Here is a 14,898-nt window from a genome sequence, read left to right on the forward strand (position 1 = left end):
GGAATGTCCAGAGTGGGAGAAATAACTCTTGTCTGTTTGAGGCAAGTGTGAATGTTGCAATTGGTCAGCTTGATAAGCATTGAATAGTCTTCCAACAAAGGATTCCCCCAGGCAGGAAACAGCCAGGCTTTGAAACTGCCAGGCTATTCAATGCTAATCAAGGTGGCCAACTGCAACATTCACACCTGCCTCAAACAGACAAGAGTTCTTTCTCCCACCCTGGACTTTCCACAGATATATAAACCCCACAGATATATAAACGCCATGTATATTGGAAAAACTAAGCAAGGAAGGTTTATATATCTGTGGAAGGTCCAGGGTGGGAGAAAGAACTCTTGTCTGTTGGAGGCCAGTGTGAATGTTGTAATTAATCACCTTGATTAGCATTTAATGGTCTTACTAGCTTCAAGGCTTAGGTGATTCCTGCCTGGGGGGATCCTTTGTTGGGGGGTGTTAGCTGCCCCTGATTGATTCATGTCTGGAATTCCTCTGTTTTCAGAGTGTTTCCTTATTTACTGTTCTGATTTTAGATTTTTTTAAAATACTGGTAGGCAGATTTTTGTTCATTTTCATGGTTTTCTCCTTTCTGTTGAAATTGTCCACATGCTTGTGGACTTCACTGGCTTTTCTGCGTAGTCTGACATGGTGGTTGTGGGAATGGTCCAGCATTTCTGTGTTCTCAAATAATACGCTGTGTCCAGGTTGGTCCATCAAGTGCTCTGTTATGCCTGACTTCTCTGTTTGAGTTAGTCTATGGTACCTTTCATGTCCCTTGCTTTGTGTTTGGGGAATGTTGAGTTTGGTGGTCCCTATGTAGATTTGTCCACAGCTGCGTGGTATACAGTAGACTCCTGCAGAGGTGAGAGGATCCCTCTTGTCCTTCGCTGAATGTAGCATTTGTTGGATTTTCTTAGTGGATCTGTAGATAGTTTGTAGGTTGTGTTTCTTCATCAGCTTCCCTTTGCGGTCTGTAGTTCCCTTTGAAGGGACCATAAGCCAGAAAATAGTAAACTTTTGCATATGTGGCTTTGCCTTTGCATATGCCCCTCTCTTCCTGTGAGCTGGTGCCTTTCTCCAGAAAGTTCCAAGACCAAAAGTTAGCGTGAAATCAACAAGTGAGGTCACAGGTATCACTTATGCCAAGTGGGTGTGGAAGGTGAGGAAAACCCTCGGCCATTGGTCATTTTAGATAAGCTAAAGGTATATATTCTTTGTTTGCTATGACATGCTTTTGTGACAGCCATTTCCATGATACAGCCCTTTGGGGTATGTACGGCTGTTTGCCTTATCATTAGAAGTGATAACAATAAAGGTAAAGGTAAGGGTTTCCCCTGACGTTAAGTCCAGTCGTGACCGACTCTGGGGATTGGTGCTCATCTCCATTTCTAAGCCGAAGAGTCGGCATTGTCCATAGACATCTCCAAGGTCATGCGGCCGGCATGACTGCATGGTGCGCCGTTACCTTCCCACCGGAGCGGTGCCTATTGATCTACTGCTAGGTTGGCAGGAGCTGGAGCTAACAGTGGCCACTCACGCTGCTCCCAGCGTTTGAACCTGGGACCTTTTGGTTGCCACCGGGGCTCCTCAGATAACAATAAAAGGCTTGTATTATTGCTCTCTTGGAATTCTCTCCTTTACTTCGCCTCCGGGCCAGTCCCCAACACCTTGATGTACGACGAGAACACTTTTCCTCTGGCTGGATCTTTGTCTTTACTCTCATGGCTTGTTCTTGGTCTTGCAGCTCTTCTGATGTCTGTGGTGGAGTCTCCATTGACTTGTAGAGCCCAGATGAAGTTGAAGACTTATGATCCTGCTCCACATTTGGAGAGGTGTGTGTGTGTGGGGGGGGGGGGGGGGCTGGTAATGTGGAATCACAGAGAAGAAAAATAGAATTTGATGAACGAAACAAATGCCCCTGGATTCATTTTGGAAGAAGGTTTCAAGCAGTCTCCAGAAGGTTCCCCTTTGCTTAATAGTGGTATCCAGATTTTGTTCATTTCCATGGTTTCCTTCTTTCTGTTGAAATTGTCCACATGCTGGTGGGTTTCAAGAGAGGCATCCTGGAACCCATTCCTGGTAGTACCATAGACTGCGAAAATACAGTTGGCTTTCCTTCTAATCCGCTTTCCTGGCTGTCCCGAGACTTTCCCCAGCAGATATAGAAAGGCGAGCTACAGTGTGAGAAACCCCTTCTTAACTTTGGCCTTCAGCCTACACTGCTGCCTTGGGCCAGGTTGGGAGACAGTCTCCAGCGAGCGCGGAAAGACACGCGGGTCCGCTTCCCCGCCTTGAAACGCATACAGCTTGGGCGAAAGAGCGGCTGGTTACAAGGAACCCTTCCAGCCTAGGAAGCACCTTTCTTGGGGGGCAGAGGCGCCGAAAAGGGGGCTCAAAGGGGCGGCGCCTCGGGGGAAGCGCCCCTCCTCCGACCCGCCTCGTTTCTTCCTCTCTCCTCTTTCTTTCTTTCGCTCCGTGCTTCCTTCTCCTCTACTGCCGGGACTTGGGAGAAGCAAGGAAGCAAGGCACCTCCTTTCCTCTCCATCCCTTTCTATCTCGTCTTCGGGGCAGAAGAGAAACTCCAGTCTCGCTGTCGGGCGAGAAGAGCGGCTGGCGGAGCGAGGTGAGGCTGGGTCTCAATCTCTTGGCAAAGGCGAGAGAGAGGAAGGGGGGAAGCTTTGCCTTGCCAGTCCCATTGCCAAGCCAAGCCCTTGGCGCTGAGGCTGGCCCTGCAGGCAGCTCGACGCCACTTCCATTGCTCTAGTTTTGCACTCTGAAAGACCTCGCAAGGCGATAATGCCCAGGGTTTCAAAGCGTTGAAAGTCGTGTCAAGACTGCCTTCACTCTGCAGAGTTCACTAAGGAGAGAAGCACAGAAATCTCTTGCCTCACCTGTGTAATGAGCATCTGCAAACCTAGAGGTTTAGCAAACCCTTCTTAGCTTGGCTACTCATCTTGCAAAGGGCCAAGTGCTTCTTCTCCAAGTGCAGAGTTGGTTCCTCTGGCAAAGGAACTTTCCCATTGATATTTCCTCCTCCTTTTAGTCCCTGTTTCTTGGCTCCATTGCTGCTTGGGAACAGATTGCTTCCTATCTTTAAAGTGGGGACACTATCTCTCCTCTCGTCCCGTTATCTTTCGTTCCTCGTTGGCAAGGAGGAAGCAAACTTCGGGGACCGTCTGTGTGCTATATTTCACCTCCGAGGGTCCTCCTTTGTAAAGCAAAAAAGGAGAAAAAAGCGAGGTGGTTTGCTTGTCTTTCCTTCTCCAAAGGTCAAGGCACAACCTTAGTGGGAATCTCCTTCTAACTGCTGTGTCCTTTATGATGTTTTTAATCTGTTTTATTTTATCTGTTTGTTGCATATGCTTTTAATTTTGTTCATGTTTTGTTCTTTGGGCTTGGCCCCATGTTAGCCACCCCGAGTCTCTTCGGAGAGATGGTGGCAGGATCGAAAAATAAAGTACAGTAGAGTCTCACTTATCCAACACTCGCTTATCCAACGTTCTGGATTATCCAACGCATTTTTGTAGTCAATGATTTCAATACATCGTGATATTTTGGTGCTAAATTCGTAAATACAGTAATTACTACGTAGCATTCCTGCCTATTGAACTACTTTTTCTGTCAAATTTGTTGTATAACATGATGTTTGGGTGCTTAATTTGTAAAATCATAACCTAATTTGATGTTTAATAGGCTTCTCCTTAATCTCTCCTTATTATCCAACATATTCGCTTATCCAACATTCTGCTGGCCTGTTTATGTTAGACAAGTCAGACTCTACTGTAGCATTATTATTATTAGGTTCCTGGCCAAACATTTGGAAGTACAGTAGAGTCTCCCTTATCCAACATAAACGGGCCGGCAGAATATTGGATAAGTGAATATCTTGGATAATAAGGGATTAAGGAAAAGCCCATTAAACATCAAATTAGGTTATGATTTTACAAATTAAGCACCAAAACATCATGTTATACAACAAATTTGACAGAAAAAGTAGTTCAATACGCAGTAATGCTATGTAGTAATTACTGTATTTATGAATTTAGCACCAAAATATCATGATGTTTTTAAAACATTGACTACAAAAATGCGTTGGATAATCCAGAACTTTGGATAAGTGAGTGTTGGATAAGTGAGACTCTACTGTAGGTGCGTAGCATTGAGGAGTTTTATGTGACACCCAGCAAAGTCCTAATAGGTTGCTGTAAGTTTTCCAGGCTGTATGGCCATATTCTTGAGATGGCTTGCCATTTTTGTGGGACTTCTGCTTTTGGTATCACTGTTTAGAGAGTAACAAACGGAATGGTGTTTCTAAAAAATAAGGCTGTTATTGGGTTGCAACATTAATGCCTATAGTAAACAATGAAATAAATCTTCATCTTGGAAAGAATGAAATTTTACTCCAACTGATCTTTCTGTATCTGTATCTGCCTGCCTAAGCTTGGTAAGGTAAATAGCAGCTGACCCCAGCATCCCTTACTGAGTTGCATGAACTACTAAACAAATAGAAAAATGGAGACAGATAAATCTACCTCATCAGCACAACTTAAAGCATAGATCTATGAGTTTCCCCATCAAAATGGTAGTGATCATCATTTACAGTCTACAATATCTAAAGAGATGGCTGTATCTCCATGACGAGATCTTTAAACTTGGCTCCTCCTTGAGTGCTGATTAAGTTGCTGTGAGTTTTGCGGGCTGTATGGCCATGTTCCAGAAGCATTCTCTCCTGATGTTCCACCCACATCTATGGCAGGCATCCTCAGAGGTTATGAGGTATATTTGAAACGAAGCAAGTGAGGTTTATATATCTGTGGAAGGTCCAGGGTGGGAGGTAGGTGTGGCTGTTGTAATTAATCACCTTGATTCGCATTGAATATCCTTTCAGCTTCAATGTTTGGCTGCTTACGGCCTGGGGAAAGAAGAAAACCATGAAAATGAACCAAATCTGGCTACCAGTATGAATCAATCAGGGCCAGCCAACACCTCCCAACAAAGGATTCCCCCAGACAGTAAGCAGACCTTGAAGCTGAAAGGCTATTCAGTGCTAATCATGGTGGCCAATTGAAACATTCACACCAGCCTGGGGGAATTCTTTGTTGGGAGGTATTAGCAGGTCCTGATTGTTTCATGTCTGGAATTCCTTGTTTTCTGAGTGTTGTTCTTTACAGCAGGGTCTCACTTATCCAACATAAACAGGCTGGCAGAACGTTGGATAAGTGAAAAGGTTAGATAATAAGGCAGAATTAAGGAAAAGCCTATTAAGCGTCAAATTACTCTATGATTTTATAAATTAAGCACCAAAACATCATGGTTTGCAACAAATCGACAGAAAAAGCAGTTCTATACATGGTAAGGTTATGTAGTAATTACTGTATTTACGAATTTAGCACCAAAACATTGCAATGTATTGAAAACATTGACTACAAAAACATTGACTACTAAAAGGCAGATTGCATTGGATAATACAGAATGTTGGATGAGCGAAGATGGGATAAGCGAGACTCTACTGTATTTACTGTCCTGATTTTAGAATTTTTTAAATACTGGTATCCAGATTTGGTTCATTTTCAAGGTTTTCTCATTTCCCCAGGTAATACGCGGCCAGACCTTGAAGCTGAAAGGTTATTCAATGCTATTCAAGGTGGCCAATTGAAATATTCATACCTGCCTCAAACATAGAAGAAGAGTTCTCTTTCCTACCCTAGACATTCCACAGATATCTAAACCTCACTTCCCTAGTTTCCAATAGACCTCACAACCTCTGAGAATGCCTGCCATAGATGCAGGCGAAACGTCAGGAGAGAATGCTTCTGAAACATGGCCATACAGCCCGGAAACCCACAGCAACCCAACATTCTGGCCATGAAAGCCTTTGATAACACAAAATCCTAATAATTTCCTCCTGACCTAAGATGAAGTTGTTGGCATTAATAGTTTCCAAAGAATGTGTTTTGGAAAGTTACCCACATATGGAAATACATTTTCATGGCACTATAATAGTTGTGTATGTGTGTAATTTTTGTTATGATACGCTTTGAGAGCTGAGTTAAAAAGAGAGGGTTTGTTCTCTTGCGTGTAGAGAACACACTAAATTATGTAGTGTAATTGATAGTCCCTGATTTTAGCTTTCAGGTTCTTTTGGTTTCATTGAAGCAGATCCTAATGGTTTTCATCCCTAAATGATCCTGCATCTCTGCATTTGTTTATGTAATTTTTTTCTTAAGCCTATGGATAATCAAGGGAGACCTTTGGAAAAAAAATTAGGAAGCACAAACCAAAGCAGTGAGCCTTTGCTCTTAAATGTGCAAGAAAGAACTTGGTTGTTTTAAATTAATAACGAGTTACCAAAATGTGCCTATTATATAAAGCCTCTATGTTCTTTTTACTGCATTGCAATAATTTTATTTAAGATTTCATTGCTGTCTGAATCTCTTGTTTGTAGCTCTTTTTAATGCCTGGCGTTAAGTTCTCACTTGTGATAAATATGATGTTTTCTTTCTGACGGATGCTAAGAACTGAATTTAAAAAAAACATTTTAAAAATATATTTAGAATAAACTTATTTCAGTTTTGTGTCTGCAGAATATGTTTTTGGTAGGATTCGCATAGAAGACCTACGAGAAAGAAGCGGTCTTTAAATGTGTCTCTTGCATATGTTATAAGTGAGGTCCTAACCAAGTGCACGTTTCAGTGAAAATCAGCCAAAGTATGAAAGATAAGATTATAGTTTGTTGCAAAACAGATGTCAACCACTATTATCAGCTTTCCTTGTATTCTGATGAGTTTTCCCCTTCAGTCTGTTTGTATGTGTGTGTGCAGCGTTGCTGAGGAGCCTCTCTGCAGCAAACAACCCTGACTTTCCATTACTTGGAATTCCACTTCAGCCTCTTCATATGTTTCCACATACCTGGTAGTTAAGATCCATTGTGTAGCGTAGGCAAAACAATTGCTATGATACAAGACATTTTCATTTGCAATAATTATATTGGATGCAAAATGCAGTGTTTTATTTATTTACAATAGAATCTCGCTTATCCAACATAAACTGGCCAGCAGAACGTTGGATAAGCAAAAATGTTAGATAATAAGGAGGGATTAAGGAAAAGCCTATTCAATGTCAAATTACATTATGATTTTGCAAATTATGCACCAAAACATTTGTTGACATCTGTCAACAAATTGACAGAAAAAGAAGTTCAATACACGGTAATGTTATGTAGTAATTACTGTATTTACAAATTTAGCACCAAAACATCGCAATGTATTGAAATCATTGACTACATAAACATTGACTACTAAAAGGCAGACTGCGTTGGATAATACAGAACGTTGGATAAGCGAAGGTTGGATAAGTGAGACTCTACTGCATTTTCATCCCCCCCACCCCCCATGAAGCTACTCTGTGAAGTAGGTTAGATTGAAGCTCATGACTTCCCAATGACCTTTCAATCTGATCCATGACTTATTCAGTAACGTGTTGATCCCCAATGACACTGTACTGGGTGTAGATGAATATTTAGTTTAAATGTATGCATTTACATAGTAGTAGAAGAGCCTGCATAGTATACTATTCTGAGTATTGGACTCCAGGAAGTCAGGGCTCAAATCGCCCAAGTAAAGTTTTCATGACTGAACAGGGTTCAGTCATGAAAACCCTACTTGGATTATTTTGAACAAGTCATGCTCTCTCCACCTAAAAGAGTGGCAATGGCAAACCTTCTATGAAAATAAACAGGGTTGCCATAAATCAGAATTGCCTTAATAGTATATATCACCAATAATTTAGGGGCCGCAGTGGCGCAATGGGTTAAACCCTTGTGCTGGCTGAACTGCTGACCTGAAGATTGGCGGTTGAAATCCGTGAGATGGGGTAAGCTCCCGCCTGTCAGTCCTAGCTTCCCATGCTGGGATATGAGAGAAGCCTCCCAGCAGGATGATAACACACCTGGGTGTCCCCTGGGCAACGTCTTTGTAGATGGCTGATTCTCTCACACCAGAAGCGAATTGCAATTTCTCAATTTGCTTCTGACACGATTTTAAAAAACCAATAATTTGGTAGAAAGGGCTATAACACTAGTACTGATAGAAAATCGGCACAGTTCTCTACATGTCTATTCAGAAGTTAGTTTCAAATGTTTATACTTCCCATTGGTGAATGTATCTTCTCAGTAGTGTTCCAGGCATAGGACAGTCACACTTGGAATAGAAGAGAATAATTAGGTTCTTTTCCCTGATTCTCCCTTTTCTTCCAGCCACTTGAAAATCAGGAAACCCATCTCTGAAAATTAGCCACAAAAGTTGGGGGAAATTGCTGAGAAATAGTCAGTTATAATGTAAAGGAGGGGCCCCTGGTGGCACAGTGCGTTAAAGCGCTGAGCTGCTGAACTTGCGGACCAAAAGGTGCCAGGTTCAAATCCTGGGAGTGGAATGAGCGCCCACTGTTAGCCCCAGCTCCTGCCAACCTAGCAGTTCGAGAACATGCAAATGTGAGTAGATCAATAGGTACCGCTCCGGCGGGAAGGTAACGGTGCTCCATGCAGTCATGCTGGCCACATGACCTTGGAGGTGTCTATGGACAATGCCGGCTCTTCGGCTTAGAAATGGAGATGAGCACCAACCCCCAGAGTTGGTCACGACTGGATTTAACATCAGGGGAAAACCTTTACCTAATGTAAAGGACTGCTCAGAGAATTTCCTCCGTTCTGTCTTCCTCCACTGGAGGATTCTGCTAGAAGTACTGCGTTTGAAGCATAAAGTTCAATTGGACTTACACTTGTCTGTTATTGTAGCCTATAGATGCTTGAAATTGCCATACATGCTTAAGGCTTGATTATATGAAATGAAAAAAGCATTTTTTAAAAGTTGCTTCAGTTTTCCATAGTATTTCTTAGAATGAGGTTATACAATCTGACTCCATCTTGAGATCAAATATCCCCATTTGATACTTTCATACAAGGGATAATCTTAATTACTGTTTTTAAAATGTATTTATTTATTGTGTTAGAAGCAAACTGAGAATACAGGCATAATGTATAGAAAAACCGCAAACAAAGTTAAAAACTTAGCATTGTCCTAAATATCCTTTGACCAGAAGCTGGCCACTTGGAGTGCCTCTGGTGTTGCTGTGAGAAGGTCCTCCATTGTCGACGTGGCAGGGCTCAGGCTGAATTGTACTAAGTGGTCTGTGGTTTGCTGTTCTCTACTCTTGCATGTCATGGACTCCACTTTGTAACCCCATTTCTTAAGGCTCTGATCTCGTGGTGTCAGAGTGCAGTCTCTTCAGCGCCTTCCAAGTCGCTCAATCAGTCATGGAATGAGGTTCCAGGTTTATGCCTGCCACTTTTGGACTCTTGCTTGCTGAGGTGTTCCTCCAAATATCTCTGTAGATGTTAGGATGCTTTTTTTATTTAAGGTTTGGGCATGCTGGCTGATATCTGAACAGAGGATGGGCAGGAGATGTCAATGCCTTGGTCCTTTCATTACAGGCTGCTACTTCCCGACGGATGTCAGGTGGTGCAATACCGGCTAAACACTGTAATTTCTCCAGTGGTGTGGGGTGTAGACATCCTGTGATAATGTGACATCTCATGAAAATCCACATCCACTGTTTTATTGTGGTGAGATGTATTCCACATTGAGCATGCGTATTGAGCAGCAGAGTAGCAAAGCACAAGAGCAGATGTCTTCACGTTTAATTTCTTTAAAAATTAAAATGATACACATTTAATTTCAAAAAATTGTAAATCACAATAATTTTTACATAATTGTTAAGGCAACAAAACACAGAGTAGAGGCATGCCTGAATTAACAGAGCCCTTTTTAAAACAAAATATTCTCATGTCCATCCAGACTCACTTTTCTTCTTAATCCTCTGCTTAGCTGGAAATTTTGTAGCAGCAACAGCATTTGACTGATAGTGAAAAAGAGTGGGTTTTGTTGGGTTACAGAAACGTGTCTGTGATTTTTTTAAAATCCCATCAATCTTGAGTTGACCCCAACTGTAGCTGCGTGTGCCTACCAACAGCAGGCAAAGCCACTGACAGAATTGAATGTATCAACAGCCAAACAGAGGGAAAGGGGAAAGTTGATAAGCCAAGCTCAGCACCTAACACCCACCATATATATTTTTAAACCCCATAGATAGTCTGTCCATCAAAATAGAAATCAAAAGTGGAGGTTGGTGGAAAAAACTGTCCCTGGAAGATTTCATTTGGCCTCTATAAAGTTCAAAATGTTTTGTTAACTTATGCAAGACTTACCTGACCTGGTTGTTCAATTTCATATGTGCATATTCATTAGTTTTGAATAGAATGCTTGCTGAAGCATGTTGACCTGCTCTTCTTCTTTGCGGTGTAGCAACTTACCCCTGTCTTTTCTACGGTATTTCTGCCTCTGATATAACATTGTCTGTTCAAGAAGTCAAGCCCAGGAACTCATCTACTTTTTAAAAAATTGTAGGTACATCTGTATATAGGCATGACTCACTTAACAAAGCCTCTGACAAAAAAACTTCTTTTTATATAGTCTTTTTATGCCAGCCTCGCTCCCCTTTTCTTTCTTGTCCTTTGTCTAGTTCAAAGGCATTTTAAAAAGCTGAATCTGCATTAGGAGAAGTGTCAGTGTCAGGTTGCAACAGTATGCCTATAGTAAACAATGGAATAAATCCTCATCTTGGAAATTATGAGATTTTACTCCAGCTGATCTTCCTGTATATGTCTGCCTACATTTGGTAAGGTAAATAGCAGCTGACCCCAGCAACCCTTACTGAGCTGTATGAACTACAAAACAAATAGAAATACGGAGACAGATAAATCTGCCTCATCAACTCAATTAAAGCATAGATCTATGAGTTTCCCCATCAAAATGGTAGTGATCATCATTTACACTCTACAATATCTATGGCCAGAGGTTGTGAGGTCTGTTGGAAACTAGGCAATTGGATTTACATATCTGTGGAAAGTCTCGGGTGGGAGAAAGAACTCTTGTCTGTTGGAGGCAAGTGTAAATGTTGCAATTGGCCACCTTGATTAGCTTTGAATGGCCTTGCAGCTTCAAAGCCTGGCTGCTTCCTGCCTAGGAGAATCTTTTGTTGGGAAGTGTTAGTTGGCCCTGATTGTTTCCTGCCTGGAATTCCCTTTTTTTGAGTGTTGCTCTTTATTTGCTGTCCCAATTTTAGAGTTGTTAAATACAGTAGAGTCTCACTTATCCAAGCTAAACGGGCCAGCAGAAGCTTGGATAAGCAAATATCTTGGATAATAAGGAGGGATTAAGGAAAAGCCTATTAAACATGAAATTAGGTTATGATTTTACAAATTAAGCATCAAAACATCATGTTATACAACAAATTTGACAGAAAGAGCAGTTCAATACACAGTAATGGTATGTTGTAATTACTGTATTTACAAATTTAGCACCAAAATATCATGATATATTGAAAACATTGACTACAAAAATGGCTTGGATTATCCAGAACCTTGGATAAGCGAGGCTTGGATAAGTGAGACTCTACTGTACTGGTAGCCAGATTTTGTTCATTTTCATGGTTTCCTCCTTTCGGTTGAAATTGTCCACATGCTTGTGGATTTCAATGGCTTCTCTGTGTAGTCTGACATGGTGGTTGTTAGAGTGGTCCAGCATTTCTGTGTTCTCAAATAATATGTTATGTCCAGGTTGATTCATCAAGTGCTCTGCTATGGCTCTGACTTCTCTGGTTGAATGAGTCTGTAGTGCTTTTCATGTTCCTTGCTTCGTATTTGGGCAATGCTGCATTTTGTGGTCCCTATGTAGACTTGTCCACAGCTGCATGGTATAAGGTAGACTTCTGCAGAGGTAAGAGGATTCCTCTTGTCCTTTGCTGAATGTAGCATTTGCTGGATTTTCTTAGTGGGCTTTAGACAGTTTGTAGGTTGTGTTTCTTCATCAGCTTCCCTCTACGGTCTGTGGTTCCCTTGATGTATGGTAAGAACACTTCCTCTGGGTGAATCTTTGTCTTTACTTTCCTGGCTTGTTCTTGGTCTTCTGATGTCTGTGGTGGAGTATCCATTGGCTTGTAGAGCCCAGTTTAAATTGAAGGCTTATGATGTGCTGCTCCACATGTGGGGAGGGGGTGGGGACTGGTAATGTGGAATCACAGATAAGAAAAATAGAGGTTGATGAACGAAACAAATGCCCCTGGATGCATTTTGGAAGAAGGCTTCAAGCGGTCTCCAGACAGTTCCAAGTGTTCCCCTTTGCTTATGCATAGTTTACCTGTCCTGGTTGTTTCACTTCACTTGTGCATATTGTTATTTTTGAATAATAAGTAGTTTTCTTTCTTTTCTTTTTTTTGTTGTGCAGAAAACTATCCCATTTCTTTCAATGTGCTTCTGGTGCCAAATTTTATGCTAAAGTGAAAGGAAATAAAAGAAGACATCTACTTTGTTACTGAAGTTTAGTGTGCTCTTGGTATTTGCAGGGGTTTAGTTCCAGGACCCCAGTAAATGCTATAATACATGGATGCTCAGATCCCATTATATACAATGATGTACCCTGTTTGTTTCCCTAAAAATAAGACATCCCCTGAAAATAAGTGGTTTTGCTGAATTGCTAGATATATGGCCTCCCCAAAAGTAAAACTTAGCAAAGTTTTTGTTTGGAAGCATGTCCGCCAAACAGAACACCAGAGCCTGCAGGATTGGTCAATGTATGTACCATAGATTTTTGTACATGGAAATAATGGTAGTAACAAGAAATTCTTGACAGGATTCACAGTTTGTCTGGTTATGCTGGTGTGTGATGACAACTACTGTACAGTATATAATAAATGTTCGTTTTTTTGTTCAACAATAAATGTGAATTCTTCTTCATGGAAAAATAAGACATCCCCTGAAAATTAGATCTAGCGCATCTTTGAGAGCAAAAATATCTTTGGGACACTGTCTTATTTTTGGGGAAATACGGTAGTAAAAAGGGCAAAGTCAAGGTTTGCTTTTTTAAACGTTTAAAAATGTTTTCAAGCCATGTGTAATTGAATCTGTGGTTCCTGAATCTATGAATACGAAGAATCAACTGTAATAGAAGCCTCACAGAAAAGGTCTAGAAGGATATGCTGCTCTTTTCTCTGAAAGTTAACGATAATTTACAACCTAAGTGGAAAGATGCAAGGCAATAATTTGTCACCATGTAAATGGTGACAGATTAACAGGGAATAATAATTTTCTTTTGATGCTTCTTTCAGCACTTAAAGAGGGGCATTTATAGCCCAGGTTTTTAAATAACCCCAGAAAGTCAGAATCAAATCCTATCTCAGTCTTAACTTTATTTCCATATTAAGATCTTTTTGTAACATTTAACTTTTCCAGGTTCTGAAAGTGGGGATAAATATGATGATTGCAAATTCAGTTGATGTTTAGTTTAATACATTCCAAAGTCAAAACTCAAAAGTGACTCATGCTATCAGAAATTATTGCCCTTTCTTATGCCTGGAACTATGGAGCTGTCTAAAATATTTAATCCTTTGCTCAGTACAACTCTGCATGTTTGGTGTAGGTGGGCTAAATTTTTAGCTGTAACTCCATCACTCCAATTTTCTTCTTATTGATCATCCAATGTTTGGGCTGATAAAATGAAGAGGCAACGAAGGAATTGGGAAAATAGGCATTCTGAAGACATAAAGATCTTGTCATGGAGATATGTCCATCCCTTTAGCTTTTATACAACATAAATGATCTCATTTCCAAAGGTCACAGTTGAACAATTTTTAAATCTGTAGGTTTGTGAGGGATTTGTCTAACACCTCAGAAATGCCAAGAACATTTGTACTCAGCATTGGTCTCTACAGGGTTTGATACCAATGGCTTTTAGATCATGCTTATAACTTCACCGGATAGTGATAATAATCAGAAGTAAAATCAACATTCACAGAAACTGAATCAGTGAATATTTTTCTAAATTAGTAGAACCATATTGCTAGAAGGGCCTTACGGATTATGGGTTCCAACCCCCAGTTCAGTACAAGATCTCCAGCTAAAGTGCACCTAGCAAGTAGAGTTGTGCATTGATCCCATTTTCCTTTCATTACTTTCATAACCTTCGGGAGCATGTAACAGAAAGCCCTCTCCCAGTACGAAAATCCGCTCAACACAAAAGCAAGTGGGAGCCGATCCCAGGTCCTCACCTGCTTTTTGTGAGCAGCCTCCTTGACTTGGAAAGTGCATTTGGTGTGCAGGCCCAGAAAGCATATGCAACTGCCTGCAGCCAAGCACCTCCTCCAGAGTAAGAAACAGGTTAGAAGCCTCCTTAAAGTACACACCTGCCTGCATGTCTAAAATGATGGGAAGGAGAGCTTGGGAAGCTCCCCCCCCCCCATAATGGGCCAATAGAAAATGGATTTTTCAGCACCCCAGAGCAAAAACAGATATCTGCCCTCTCGATTTCAGGAGGCTCCCAAAAACCAGATTGGGGCCTCTACCAAAAACCGGGACACAAAATGGGCCAAGGTTTACCCCGACAGTACAACCCTACTAGCAAGTAGCTGCCTAGTCTCTTTTTGAAGATATTCAGAGGAGACTCCACCAGCATTCTGAGCAATTGGTCATTGCAAAACAGCTTTAACCATCAAGAAGTTTCTCCTAATGTTCAGTTGAAATCTACTCTCTTGCAACTTAAAAATATTTGATTTAGTCCTACCCTCTGAGGCAGCAGACAGTCCATCTGTATCCTACTCTTTCTGGCAGCCTTTGAGTTATTTAAAGAGTTTGATCTTGTCACCTCTTAGTAAAGAGGTGACATGATCACCAACTTATTAAAGAGAAGATTTTCTTCTTCCCAGGTTGAACATCCCCAACTCTTTCAACCTTTACTCATATCTTTTGTTCTTCATCCTTCCTATCATCTTCATTACCCTCCTATGAACTTGCTC

General features: G+C 41.1%; 1 protein-coding gene across 2 annotated transcripts in view; it reads left to right on the forward strand.

Moving 5' to 3' along the window:
* The first annotated feature begins 2,232 nt into the window (after window positions 1-2,232).
* Window positions 2,233-14,898, forward strand: part of kcng2 (potassium voltage-gated channel modifier subfamily G member 2) — a 116,348-nt gene continuing 103,682 nt past the window's right edge. The window contains exon 1 of one of the 2 annotated variants that reach the window (XM_062980613.1): window positions 2,233-2,620. The gene's annotated coding sequence lies outside the window, so the exon portion shown is untranslated. The remainder of the gene's footprint in view (window positions 2,621-14,898) is intronic. The other variant, XM_003219765.4, reaches the window with a different exon arrangement.

Source organism: Anolis carolinensis, chromosome 4 (assembly GCF_035594765.1).
Source record: "Anolis carolinensis isolate JA03-04 chromosome 4, rAnoCar3.1.pri, whole genome shotgun sequence".
NCBI lineage: Eukaryota > Metazoa > Chordata > Lepidosauria > Squamata > Dactyloidae > Anolis > Anolis carolinensis.